Below are 15405 nucleotides of genomic sequence, written 5' to 3' on the forward strand. Positions count from 1 at the left end.
TGTCAAATCAGGTACAGAAAGCAAAATAAAGAGAGGGGAAGAAAGATGGGATTAGAGAGAGAGATGAGAGAGACAAAGAAAAAGTTTTTTAAAATTATTCAATTTTTTTAGTGTTTTTAAAACTCTAACAATAATTAAAATCTGAAGGAATAAGACTCAACACTTGTAAAAGTTAATTTTCAGTGACTGAAAGGCTGTTTGTCAGTAATTATGACTGATCACACCATTAAAAATGTGCTTACACTGGAATGGACAAGCCCTAACTTTTTCTGGCGTGTTTACTGGGTATCTAGTGGGTAAGTACCACAACTTCACGCCCTTCATGTCTTTGAATGCCGAGTAACTCGGTGAGGTACTGTTAGAGCGAAGTTTCTGGAGGAGCAGAGCAATTCGGTTTAACTGCACATGTGCCGTCAATGGAAGTTGCTGTCCAATTTACTCTTTAATAACAGTGAGCGCCGATAGCCTCACCGTTATTTCTAGAACAAAATCTGGGCCATTGAATTGTTGTTAAAGTGCCAGTTTCCGCAGATGGAACAATTAATGCTTTATTTTCTGTACAATAAAAAAAATTAGACTGCAAGGCAAAAGAAAAGTAAATACCTTTTATTTTATACCTCTGTGTATATGGTGTATGTTTAGACTGTTTGGCAGGTGGATTTTTCTTGTATGCTGTGTTTGCTGTTGATGTGCCCGAATACAATGTGCTCCCCTAGTTGAAGAATAGGATCCATTACCTATTTCGCTCTGCGATTAGGTGCAAGTTTTGCCTTTAAAACAGAACCGATTCCTTGGTTGAAAAAAGAGGTGATTTGGTCCATGCAATCTCTTTCCTACGATGCACTCTTTTTCATATCATGATAATTGCAATGTATTTTGTAAAACCCTACTAATCTCACTTGTGCAACCTTATTTGCAAAATTCTTGTGAACAGTTTTTGTGTAAGTGTTCTTTGCGTATATCTTTAGAATCTACATTCCTTCATCTCCTGTCCTGTGCTACTGCTTCACAGTATTCTGATTGCTTTGCCTTTGTGCAGCTTTTTTATAATTATATATAAAAAAATAAAAAGTCTTGCAACTTCTATCACAGTATCTGCCAGATTTGTCGACACAAAGGTGTAAATTTTCATTTTCAGTCCTCCCAATGCGCACAAATCCCCCCCTCCCCCCAGGTTTTCATTCTATTAAAATTGATGGATGGAAAATCATGGGAGGCAGCTGCCCAAAATTCTCAATGTGTGATTCTGGCATACTAAGCTCAGCAGCAAGCAGCACTGAAGACAAAAATTAACCCCAAAATTCACCTTGTCCGTGACAACCAAAAGATTGTGCTGTTTAATGCAGTTGACAAGGACATGCAGGGTATTATGGGTAAAACAGACTTTTCAAATTTGCTGCTCAGCCATTTCACAAACATATTGGACAGCTGACTTACTGAGATCTTCACCATTTATATCGGTTAAAGGGAATGTTAATTGCTTGAGAAGCATTAAAGGATCATCACCAAAGGTAGATCATGATTGGCTGTATTTTTTTGTTCCACCCAATATTCATATTCAACAAAATCACATGATTTAAAACCTCTTGTTTTGCCATTTTGCACCTGATAATAAGCAATGAAAACGGGCATTTATTCCATTTTTGATAAAAAACGGAATATGCGATCCAATGAGACACAGGTCGAAAAGAAATCAACTTCTAAATACAAATTCATGGTGAGAAATCAACAGGGACTGTGAGAAAATAGAAAAAAGTCACTACTGACTGAAATCACAACTCATCTCTTCGGCTCTGAAATTTAATCCAGCATTGGATAGTGTCCGAGGACAAGATCACCTAAATATTTCTACCAATATACATTAATGATCTAGATAAGGGAACGAGATGTAATATCTCCAAGTTTGCAGACAACACAAAGCTGGGTGGGCGTGTGTGCGGTGAGGAGGATACCGAGAAACTCCAGGATGATTTGGACAGGTTGGGTGATTAGGCAGAAGCAATATAACATGGATAAATGCGAGGTTATCCACTTTGGTGTCAAAAACAGAAAGGCAGACTATTATCTGAATGGCAATAGATTGGGAGACGGGGCAGTGCAACGAGACCTGGGTGTCCTTGTGCACCAGTCACTGAAGGTAAGCATGCAGGTGCAGCAGGCGGTGAAGAAGGCAAATGGTATGTTGGCTTTCATAGCGAAAGGGTTTGAGTACAGGAGCAAGGATGTCCTGCTGCAGTTGTACAGGGCCTTGGTGAGACCACACCTTTGAGTACTGTGTGCAGTTTTGGTCGCCTTATCTGAGGAAGGATGTTCTTGCCCTGGAAGGAGTTCAGCGAAGATTCACAAGGCTGATCTCTGGGATGACAGGAATGATGTATGAGGAGAGATTGGGTCGATTGGGATTATACTCGCTGGAGTTTAGAAGAATGAGAGGGGATCTCATCGAAACTTATAAAATTCTGACAGGTCTGGACAAACTAGATGCAGGTAGAATGTTCCCGATGGTCGGAGAGTCCAGAACCAGGGGTCATAGTCTAAGGATAAGGGGTAAGCCATTTAGGACAGAGATGAGGAAGAATTTCTTCACCCAGAGAGAGTGGTGAACCTGTGGAATTCTCTACCACAGAAGGCGGTTGAGGCCAAGTCTTTAAATATATTCAAGAAGGAGTTAGATATATTTCTTAGAGCTAAAGGTATCAAGGGATATGGGGAGAAGGCAGGTAAGGGGTACTGAGTTTGAATGATCAGCCATGATCTCATCGAATGGCGGAGCAGGCTCGAGGGGCCGAATGGCCTACTCCTGCTCCTATCTTCTATGTTTCTATGTAACATGATACTCTTAGCTCAGATCTTATTGGTCCAACCTTCTGTACAATTTCCAAAATAGCCTACTACTTTATTATCAACTAAAACTCACATGTTCTGCTTCCCCTAACGTGAAGTCACACAACAAAGCCTGTCGCCTATAATGGTAGATGGTGGTGATGCAAAATATCATAGAATGATACAGCAAAGAAGGAGGCCATTTAGCCCATTGTGCCTGTGCTGAAAATATGCATTCAAAATAGAGAAAAATAAACCAAAATTGGAGGACTGAATGCCAGGTTAAAAATAAAATGGTAAGCGGGGGTGTGCTACATAGTGCAACACAATCTCGCGCTTCTGATGACTTCATAAATATTTTAAGTTTGAAATTACATATCCTCCAAATTATACTCTCTATTCTTACTTTTAATCCTTAATAGTTTTGATTAAATGGTTAATGCATGGTGACCGAGTACACCAGTGCCCCTAATAAGCTGTGCCATGTCACTTCATGCCTACATTTGATGTGAGTTCCAGATCTTGGCCTGTCCTTAGAACAGATGCCAAGTGAAGGCTTCCTCATGTCAAGAAGGGGAAAATTGTCACCACAACTTACAGGAGGCAACCCTAATGCAACTCCCAGTAGCAGGTTCAAGAGTGATGTTAGCCAAGGCCTTCAAAACAGTCACCTGCTTATCCCTGCCATAGTACCTAAAAAGGGAGCACAGGAAAAAACATTCAAAACAAAGAGGTTGAATAACCTGCTTTAAATATAAAAATGTATCCACGTCACCAGATACACATTCTAGAAACATCACTTGTGTCTTGCGCAGCTATTCTACAATGATTACAAGGTCAGTTTGCATGCAATCATGAATGTGGTATCTTTGACTGTAAACAAGGCTCCATGTATAATCCTGCCAAAGCATTTACTCAGCAAGATTTATAGATAAAAGTTTTCACTTAATGGAAGAAAAGTAATTGATGCAAATAATTGTTTGATACAGTTAGTAAAAATACTTAATTATCAAATATCCACTAATGTGCAATAAAGAGGAGATATGCTGTGGGGCAATAAAATGAATTTTATTTCAATAAGTGAGTTAAGCTTCATTTCATGAGTGGGAATTAAAATCATATTTCACTGCTCTTCATAGCATATTCTATTTATAACATTAATGCAATCTTATAATTAAATATTTTAGTATTCATTTAAGTTTTATTTAGTTTTAATGAAGACCATTACAAATGCAGAGGTCACTCTAATGCTCATTGTCGTAAGCTGCCTCCTACCTCTCTCCAGAGACAGTTGTCTAATCTTCAAAATCCCCTCATCCAGGATTATGTAATACATTTGTCGAACTGTCCTAGCCCCAAATTACTTGTTCCACCCGTGAATCATGAATCTGGTATGAATTGTATTTCCAATTTATGATGTGTTACTGTACAGAAGGAACTCCGTCCCCCACCCCCATATAATACTTTCATTCATTTGGTAGGTCTCAGGGCCACGAAGCTGAAAACAAGCAGAAGGATTGCTGCAAACATCTTCAGTTACTGGACAGGCTGCTTCCTGAGGAAATGGTCTTGCTTTGTTGACTGATGTGATAACTGTGAAAAGCAACTGTCATGTTTTGATTGCAGGCCACACTTGCACTGGGATCAATTTTAACACTCTGCAAATATTGATTACATTTTGCTCTCCTTAAAAAGTTTATCTTCATAAAAACATCACTGAAAGTGATCTGAGAGTTTTGTGTACCTACCAACATGCTATGATGTAACAGAAGCTCGGGGTTCAGGCAACCGCACAGACTACTTAACTACACACTCACACACCTACAAAAATATACAATAGATAAATGAATGACAGTTTAATAGCTTTCAACAACTTTATTTTTAAAGTATAGTTGAGACATAGTGCTAAAGAAACTGAACAACCAGTGAGTGGAACTAGTAGTAAAAGGAGTGAGTGTGTGCAGCAGTCTGTGTATGGCAGCAAAGTGGCTATCACTGTAGTAGAGCATCCCAAATGAAATAACAACAGAAAGTGCAGGAAATACTCCGCAGGTCAGGTAGCATCGAGGAGAGAGAAACAGAGTCAACGTTGCAGGTTGAACCCTTCATCAGAACTGGAAAAGGTTAGGGAGGAGAGAATTTTAAGCAGGGGCGGGGAGGAAAGAACAAAGGGAAGGTCTGTGATAGGATGGAAGGCAGGAGGGATTGACTGACAAGGGATGATGGTGCAAGGCAAAAGGAGAGGTAATGGGACAAGTTAAGAAACAAAAATGATGTGCTGCAAGACTCATACCAGGTAAATTCTCCTGCTCATTGAGGAGCACAGGTCGCAGAATGAATCTGTACATCGGTCTCCTGACCTATGAATTGACTTTACAATTCACTACTGAACCATACTGTCTTGTAGATATTTATCCATCATACATTAAAAGTCTAGCTATGTCACATGCTTCCTGTAATACTTCTCTCTAACACTTCTCAGCCACATTTAATCAGTCACATTTCTAAGTGTATCCACATTTTCTTTAACTTCTGATGAAGGGTCATCGACCTGAAACATTAACTCTGTTTCTCTCGCCACAGATGCTGCCTGACCTGCTGATTATTTCCAGCATCCGCAGTATTTTGCTTTTGTAACTTCATTGGATTGTATAAAAATGTGTTCCAACGCAATCAAATTTCTTTCACTTCATTCATGGCTATGCAAATGTATTCACTTGTTAATTTATATTATATAAAAGGAGGAAGCAGAGAGGGAGGCTACCTGAGAAAATTCATCATCAAGTTGTTCCAAAAATCTATATAGACCCCACCATCTTGGCATTTTCTCTAAGAAATTTCTAATACTCAAAATAAGCTTTTTAAGGTGATACACCTACTACATATTACACCTTTCTGAATACCACAATTAAACTCACCTGCAAGATTCAATTTTGTGTTCTATTGTCTCTTCATTATTTTTTTCCAAAGCATGGTCATCTGCTGGAATCCACAGATACAGTTTGCCCTTAAATAAGCTCCGAGTATCTTTAGCTTCTAAGCTCTATTTTTCCCTTTTCAGTGTGTATGTGCGGCTGCCATTTCTGCACATGTGCACACCTCCCCCACTCTTCCCCCCCCTCCCCCAGTTTCCCCACACCCCCTAAAATTGCTCCCACCATCCCCGATCCACCACAGCCTCCTGGCAGGCTTACTATTTGCTTCAAGGTTCAATTGTCCACAAAAGCACACCGATATTTGGTTAAACCCACAGATACAATATTCCTTACTATTTGCTTCAATTGCGTATGCGCATGACCCACTGAGCCCATGTGTGCACATGCTGGGGATGTTGGCCTGAGCGAGAACACGGACGTTGGTGCACCTATCTGCCAATGGATTTGCAGGATCTTCCAGAGGCAGCGTTGATGGTACCTTTCTAGTGCTTTGAGGTGCCTGCTGTACATGGTCCACGTCAGTGTTCTCGCTCAGGCCAACATCCCCAGCATCGAAGCTCTGACCACGCTCAATCAGCTCCGATGGACAGGCCACATCGTCCGTATGCCCGATACGAGACTCCCAAAACAAGTGCTCTACTCGGAGCTCCAACACGACAAGAGCGCCCCAGGTGGGCAGAGGAAGCACTTCAAGGACACCCTCAAAGCCTCCTTTAAAAAGTACAACATCCCCACCGACACCTGGGAATCCCTGACCCAAGACCGCACAAAGTGGAGGAGAAGCATCCAGGAAGGCACCGAACACCTAGAGTCTCTTCGCCAGGAGCAAGCGGAAGCCAAGTGCAAACAACGGAAGGAGCTCACATCAACCTAAGCACCCCACCCACCCGCCCCTTCAACCACCGTCTGCCCCACCTGTGACAGAGACTGTTGGTCCCGCATTGGACTCATCAGTCACCTGAGAACTCATTTTTAGTGTGGAAGCAAGTCATCCTCAGTTCCGAGGGACTGCCTAAGAGGATGTGTGCGCAATTCAACCATTCAAGCAACTGTAACAATACTGAGGGAGGGGGGGGGACATCCTGCAGCTCCATTTCTGTTCAAACCAGCCAAAAACCTGATGTAAATCACTGAGTGAGTGCACTTCCCCACTGCTATTACCCCTCTTCTATCTTCTTCATCTGTTTATTTCCCGATCTTGTATTAACCTCTTATTTCCTTAATTTCACTGCTCTTTTCCTCTTCAGGCCTCGCTAACCCCATCTCTCCCCCCACCCTTAGGGTTACCAACTCTGGTCGGACATATTCCTGGAGGCTTGACTACATGACCTCCTCTCTCCAACCATCACCCAGTCAAACAGCCTTTCCCCCCACCCCCCCATCTCCAATATTTTTATAACTAATAAACAAAAATGTTCAAAGAAAATTTTAAAAACACACTTTTTTTTTTTTTTTTTAAATGCCCCTATAAATTTTCTCTCGATTTGTTTGCAGCAGTGTCCGGGAGATTCACTTGGAATTCCTGCAGACTCCAGGGTTATCCTGCAGGGTTAGCAACCCTACACGCCCCACCCCTCCCCTCCACACAGCCCCCCCCCCACTTCCTCCACCCCTCCCCTCCTCACAGCCCCCCCCACTTCCTCCTTATACAAGTGTTAAAATAGCTCCATACAGTATTAGAAAATAGTAATCAGCACCAACAGTTAATAACATTAAAATATTAATTAATGCAGCACAATTTATTCATTTAATCAATTTACAAACAATGTAAGAATCCCTCTCTCCAATTGCATCCTAGCTGCAGCAAAAACTAATGTGCTCAGATTCAGAAACCATAGGGAACAAACCCAGCTCACAGTCACTTTTCTCATTCAACAGTGCGCAATCATTCACATCTTAAATAGAAGTAAATATTTGTTTCTTCCAAAAGCTGTCTAAATAAAGTTTAATTTATAATAGTCATTAGCTCATGTTGACGATGTGCCTTCACTGATAGTAATGTGCTCAGTATTTTTACCCCTTTTTCCCTGTAAAGCTGACTCAGGAGCCCAGCCTACACAAACACCCTGTCCACCAGACCTTTAGAAAGACAACCTGAAGCAAAAGCATGCATTAATACTGCAACATAATATATGCCTGCAATAAGTAACTGCATTAAATAATTGCAGGTCAGTAAGTTTGTTTTTTAATTAATTAATTACGTGGTTAAAAAATAATTTTCCTTCAATTGCTTTTTCTTACCCCATTTCTCCTAAAGGTGGTGAATCATACTGATGTGTGGGTCCATAGGCACGAACAGTTCTCTCCTAAGTGGCCTTTATTCATCCATAAAACATATAGTGACTCTCGGTAGAGTATTCAACCGTGCAATGGCTGGGTAGTATCATAGGTAAGTCCAATCCAGTCCTTATTCTAGTTCCACAGGTACACTTTCCAGCAGGCGCCACTGGATAACAATCACAAGCAGGAACCTTGGCTGACTTTACTTCTTCCTAGCCTGGGGAAGCTGAGACCAGGCCCACCACCACTCTGGCTGAGTTCAGCTAAAGCAGCAATGATCAAATCTGGGATATTTCTGATCTGCAGAACCCACCATTTACTGTAAATACATTTTAGTTGAAAAATACACAGGTCTCGAACTCACACCGTGGGTGAATTGCAAATTTGTACTTACTGCATTTGTCTCAAATTGCTCTCTACTACTTTAGCAGAAGCATTATCCCATTCCAAATGAATCAATTAATACTTCTGCAGAGAGCAGAGGAATTTCAGACGAGAATTGTTTTATTTCAAAGACAACCTGAAGTACTTGTCTGAAAATAGAAAAAAAGAAATAACTTGCATTTCTATAGCTAGTGTATTGCTTTTGAAGTATGGTCACTGTTGTAATGTAGAGATGTGCAGCAGCCAATTTGTGCACAGCAAGGTCCCACAAACAGCAATGACTAAATAAGCTGTTTTAGTAATGTTGGTTGATGGATAAATGTTGACCAAGGCATTAGTAAAACTCCCCTGCTCTCCTCTGAATAATGCAATGGGATATTTTAAGTCTACCTGACAGGACTTATATTTGGCTATATAAAATTTATATGAACTTAAATTTTGCTAAACAATACATATTTTTTACAAAACCGTTTAATAATGGTGTAACTATATTATCTGTTGGTCTTTTTGTTTTACTTATAATAGCTTACATTCCTGATATTTCAAATTAAATAAAATTTTAGTTTAGAAAATGCTAGTGGTTCATTTCTCAAAAGCTATTGATTTAATGACTACACAGTTCATGGTCACAAATAAGCTGTTTCATACTTTATTTTAAACATAGAAACATAGAAGATAGGAGGAGTAGGCCATTCGGCCCTTCGAGCCTGCTCCGCCATTCAACGAGATCATGGCTGATCATCCAAACCCTAGCACCCGGTCCCTACACCGACAGCCATCCCACCCGAGCCCTATCCCCGTAGCCCCGTAACCCCACGTATTTAATCCCCCCTAACACTAAAGGTCAATTTTTTTTAATTTTTTTTTTTATCATGGCCAATCAACCTAACCCACACATCTTTGGACTGTGGGAGGAAACCGGAGCAAACCCACGCAAACACGGGGAGAATGTGCAAACGCCACACAGACAGTCACCCGAGGCCGGATTTGAACCCGGGTCCCTGGCGCTGTGAGGGAACAGTGCTCACCACTATGCCACCGTGCTGCTGAAGAATTTCAATTTTGCAACTATTTTGAACTTAAATCTCACATTTTCTTTAACAGGGTATTTATTTTATCAGAATTTATTTTTACTTTTTTCCCATTATTAAATACATTTCTTGTGCCAAATTAAAAATGATGGTAGCCAGCTGTATTATTTTATGCTGCTGTTACTTGTGAAGTGTCCTCAATCACTGGGGGAGGGGTGTTGAGTTACATACTGAGGAAGCTTGTATAACACCTTTTTGGCAGAATTGGGAACTGACCTGTACAAACCAGCTAAAAGGGATAGTAGAACTCCCCTGCTCTTCACTGAATAATGTCATGGGATATTTTAAGTCCACCTGAGAGGGCAGACGGGGCCTCATTTTAAAGTCTCATCCAAAAGAAGCTCCACGTGTATCTATAATCAGTTTATGAAATTAACCACGTACACCACGGACTCTAACTTTCATGCCAACCGCCATCTTTAGCCAATTAGCTGTCCAGCAAGCACAAAGCTATCATTTGGCTATATAACATTTACATGATCTTAAATTTTGCTAGACAATACATTATTTTACAAAATCTTTTAATAATGGTGTAACTATATATTTTTTTACTTATAATATTTTACATCCCTGATATTTCAAATAAAATAAATGTTTTGTATAACAATTGTTTTTTCAAACTATGACGTGCCTGCTAAACTTTGGTATAAAGTCTTGACAGAGTCTGTGGACAAGACTGTTTCCTGTTTAATACACCTATCTTAACTAAGTTGACCCTGAGGAAGTAGAGAGAAATCTCTTCCAATCGGAGCCTAATTTCCTCCTGCACACAAAGCCAAAGATTGACCTGAATATAACAAAACTGTATAAATCTAATCTAGTGATAGGAAAATATTCAACGGTAATTCTGTTTTTATACAGGAACATTTTATAATCAGTATCTGCTGGTACTGGACGGTCACATAACAGTTTGCATAAAGCTGGGAAACGGCATGCAGTTAGCGACTGATGTATAATATACAAGTGATATAAAGAAAAAAAAGCAGATACAGCATGCTTGTCACTCAGTTTTCATTCTGGAGTACTTAACATTTACTCCTGTAACTTCAGACAAGCTTCTAGAAACATAGAAAAATAGGAGCAGGAGTAGGCTATTCGGCCCTTCGAGCCTGCTCCGCCATTCAATATGATTGTGGCTGATCCTCTATCTCAATACCATATTCCTGCTCGCTCCCCATACCCCTTGGTGCCTTTTGAGTCTAGAAATCTATCTATCTCCTTCTTAAATATATTCAGTGACTTGGCCTCCACAGCCTTCTGTGGTAGAGAATTCCACGGGTCTCAGTCCTAAATGTCCTATCCCATATCCTGAGACTGTGACCCCTCATTCTAGACACCCCCCCCCCCAAGCCAGGGGTGTGTTGTTTAAAATATTATAAATATATTAGTTTAGAGTGAATCAAAGATAAAATTTGGTGTTCTTTGGTGAGGTTTTCTTGATAGATAAATGTTTTCTCAGATTTATTTCAAATAGCAATATCCCCTCCCTAGTACAATGGTCCAAAGGAACTGTGACTATCACAGTTTTTCAGCAGGTCCAGCTCTAGAGTATATGCTATCCACTCCAAGCAAAACAGATACAATGTACAACAATTACTACATTTTCAAAACTCATGCTCTTCATTATCTTAGAAAAATGTAATGTAATAAAGGGTTGCTAACTGGAAATAGAAGGGGGAGAAAAAAAACAGAAAACTGACCTCAGTTTCAGCATTGGTATGCTGTGTCTATTCTTTTCTAATTAGAAAGGCCTGGCACAAGAGTTGGTATGACCCTTCTGATTGCCTGGAGTAATGTTGTGATTAGCCTGTCAGGACCAGGGTACAGAGCCAGATCAAAACTTCATTACTTACAAATTCTATTCATCTTTACGTTCTAGTTTACAGCATCACAGCCCAAAAAAAAACACGAAAAAAAGTGGCAGCTGCCCTCTGCTGGTCTGCTTCGCTTTATTTTTAACATCAAGGCACACTGTTATTATTTTCCGTCTTTTTCATTACCTTTTATTACCCAGCAGTGCTGATGATTACAGGCTAGGCGGCTATACTCTGACACAGGGTCTTTTCCTGCTAAACCTCACTGTCATGTAAAATTCTAGCTGTTACAAAGAATGAGCGTTCCAATCCATTTTTGCCATTCCTAATATGAAAACTGTCAGGACCCAAATTAATGAGTTCCAAATTCCTTACATCACAGTAACTATTTAAGACTGGTCAATTAATTACATAAAACCTTCTCGATTCATTGTGTATTTCCAGCCTAGACCCTACATATTCCATTACTTCATGACACAGTGTTTCAATGAGGCCTTTTGGCTTTTGTTATTGCACAAAAAGCACCACTTAAGGAAAGACCATCTGCTGCAGCAAATGGTAAATGTCAGTAAAGAATGTTGCCTTTTTCTATCATAACATACCTTAGATATTAACCTTTACAGCACTCGAACAAATGAAATAGTGATAATTCTTTAGGTTAGAAAGTGCTGGAGGTTCATTTCTCAAAAGCTATTGATTTAATGACTACACTGTTCATCATCACAAATAAGTTGTTTCATACTTTATTTTAATGCTGCAGGATTTCAATTTTGAAACTATTTTGAACTTAAATCTACACATTTTCCTTAACAGGGATGCATTTGTTTTAACAGAATTTATTTTTACATTTTTTCCCATTACTAAATACTTTTGTTGTGCCAAAATAAAAATGATGGTAGTCAGATGTATTATTTTATGCTGCTGTTACTTGTAAAGTGTCTTCAATCACTGGGGGAGGGGTGTTGAGTTGCATACTGAGGAGGCTTGTATAACACCTTTTTGGATGAATTGGGAACTGACCTGTACAAACCAGCTAAAAGGGATAGTGTCAACTAAAAGTGAGACTAATCCCCTAAATTTAAAATGGACCAGTTTTGCCTGACACATTAAATAGATTCATTTGCAAGCCTAACTTACCGACCTAGAGGTTAGAGTGCAAAGAGAGAGCAGTGCTGTCTAATCATGCTTCTGCCTTGGTTCATTATATAGTCAGTCATTTAGGTCTGATGGCGACTATTATGTTCAGCAGCTGGTATGTGTGGTACAGTATTTGAGTAAATTGATATTATTCTTGTGGGGGTTTTTTTTTTCTATAGTTGACAATTGCATTTTGGGAATGAATAAAGGCCAAACTAAACCCAAGTTGTGTGAAGTTACCCTACAGGTTGTTTCAGAATACAGTGCAAATTTGTACTGTTCTGCACCACCAGCTGGAGGCGTCGATAGTCATTGGTCAAACTAAAGTGACTGAGTGACAGTATAATACACCAATTAAAAAGCAAGCTTATACCAGGTGTGCCACCACTGCTGCAATAATCTGCACCCAACTCTCAGGCCAGCAGTGCTGGCTGCTTAATGGATCTGGATCTGCTTGGCATACCAGGTGAAACTAGATAATTTCCTTTGTGTCTCACAGAACCACAGACCCTGTTTAAACGGGCATCATCTGAGGATATGGTACTTAGCGAATTTAATATAAATTAAAATAAACTTAAACTAACCATAAGATGGGTGAAGAGTGTTTAAATTTTAAAACATTTTTTTTTTTTTTTTATAAATGTGGGAAAATGCTGCCACAGTCCTCAAAGGATCAATAAAGAGAAAAGTGCACCAAGAACAGCTGGTTGTTTTCATTAGTGTTTCATTAGGGAGGTAGTGCCTCAAAGCCAGTTTACATGCCTACATCAATTTCAATAGGCTCATTTTCAACTGATTTAATTGACCAATTTAAATTAGTTTAAACACTCAAAATGCTGTAAATGTAAAGTTAAGGGCACAAATTCACACAGGCAGTTATACATTTTCGTGGTACTTATCTGAAAAGACACTACGGTTTTTTGGGCTTCCTATTTTCTCTGGCCCAGCTTCAGGTAAATGTGTTTCCTTTGTGCGTTTTAACCTAATGGACTCGAATTTATGAAACAATGACGTTCAGAAGAGATAAGAAATAAGACCTCGCATAATGTTATTCTACATGCAAGAGATTAAATTTAATCTGCTCATATCCTTCATCGTCTTGATTTACTCGAACCAAAAAGCTCGCAAGCACAACGTGATCCCCTCAGAGAAATCTTCATCTCCTAATATACGTAGCTCTAATACGGACTGTGATTCATATGATAGGAGCTATAAAAAAATTGTAAAATCAATTATTAAAAACATGTATAAAGTGCTAATGCAATAACAATAATTTAAGAAAATCAATAACTGTTACGGTCATAACTTCGAAAGTAGTGCAGGAAAACCTGCAATTGATATATTGCCTGAAAGGATAAGGGAAATAAAAATTGAGAGTTTATATGGGAAATATCGTATTTTTCCTGGGCAATAGATTACCTGAACATTGTTGTAAAACCTACTGTTTTCAAGCACAAAAGACACTGTGATCAATGATGTTACTTTACAGAAACTCAAATGTAATACAGCAGTACTGGATGAACATCGCCCAGCGCCTCCAACAGGAGAAAGTCAGGTACAGGCAGAAGATGGTCGGCACAAAAGATTTTTTGTTGCGCTGTGAACTCGCCGTTATTTTCCCAGCAAATTCTGGGCTTAATTCATAAAACAATTTCGGCAAACTTACAATATTTGCAACTCATAGAAGCAAATGGCAACATAAGGACATGACACACAATTTCAATTCGCTCCTAATTAACCCACTATTGCTGCAATCGCTCCCGCTACATTTTTTATTGTTAAAAGCAACTTCAGTGTCAAATTCTCTAGAAATCAGAATTTAGCTGCGTTAAAAACGAATCGAGAAGGGTTTAACCTATTACTATATAGCTCTTTAAAATCAATGCACTATAAATGGAGCCCCTTTTCCTACTGAATACGTATACAATGTAAATCCGCTGAACACGCGTTTTAAAAGTGTCACATTCTTCGTCCTAAAGTGACATCCCAGAAGTGTTCAGCGAATGGAGGAATATACAAGAATTTGCACATATCTCCACAAAATAATCAGTTAATCCAAGAAAATCAAATGGCTGATCTATTTATGATAAATAGGGATCAAATGTACAATAAAATCTAAGCAAAACGTGTCAATATTTAGTTGATTTTCAAAGAACTTTACATTGTAGTCCTTATAAACGCTGCATTTTATTTAAAAGTATCGAATGTAAAATCTATAAATGTATATTGGATGCTCTCTCTATTTACACGTATACATCAGAGAGCATGTTTGAATTACTCAGAATTAATTGTACCTGATTTTATGTTTTTAATATTCTGCGCGCTTAGTAAACTTACATTACACATATACATCATAGCATCTGTTGTTTTACCGACAGATATGGGAAATAAAATACTATTTTTCCTGTCACGTAAACCCTCATCACCAAGGTAGTGATACGCAAAATATAAAACGAAGGCAAAAGATGAACCGTATCTGCAATCATTCTTTGAAGTGCATCAAAGCTCAATTCGATTGGCACTATTTGGATTTCTTTTAAGACGATATTATGCTAAAACAAATTAAGGCCATACATGTTTATTTGTTAGTACGTCCAAAGAGAGATTGATTGAGCAAACAATTGCATTCATGTGAGAAGTAGTGCGGGTCAGATATTATCCGTGACTATGACATGGAACCAGTGATTGCCTTCCACAGCATTTTGCAAAACCAGATTATGTCATGGGAACCCGAAGAAATCGGTATCAGCAAACACAAGCTGTTCACATTATAAAATAAATACATCTTTTGAAGCTGACAGGCACAAATTGCTCATCGCTGGGACATACTGTAAACGTGTGAGATGGGCACGCAGTGCTGCTTATTACTGGCCTTTCCACTGACAGTAGTTGCCACCTACTACACCGTTCACTGGTAACACGTTTACTCTCAGGCCGGTG

General features: G+C 39.2%; 1 protein-coding gene across 1 annotated transcript in view; it reads right to left on the bottom strand.

Moving 5' to 3' along the window:
• Window positions 1-7405: 7405 nt before the first annotated feature.
• snx10b (sorting nexin 10b) overlaps window positions 7406-15405 on the bottom strand; it is a 74845-nt gene continuing 66845 nt past the window's right edge. Inside the window, exon 7 of the mRNA XM_085988649.1 lies at window positions 7406-13674. The gene's annotated coding sequence lies outside the window, so the exon portion shown is untranslated. The remainder of the gene's footprint in view (window positions 13675-15405) is intronic.

The sequence above is a fragment of the Somniosus microcephalus genome, chromosome 5, assembly GCF_052327205.1.
Source record: "Somniosus microcephalus isolate GS21.2 chromosome 5, FLI_Smic_1.0, whole genome shotgun sequence".
Classification (NCBI taxonomy): Eukaryota; Metazoa; Chordata; class Chondrichthyes; order Squaliformes; family Somniosidae; genus Somniosus; species Somniosus microcephalus.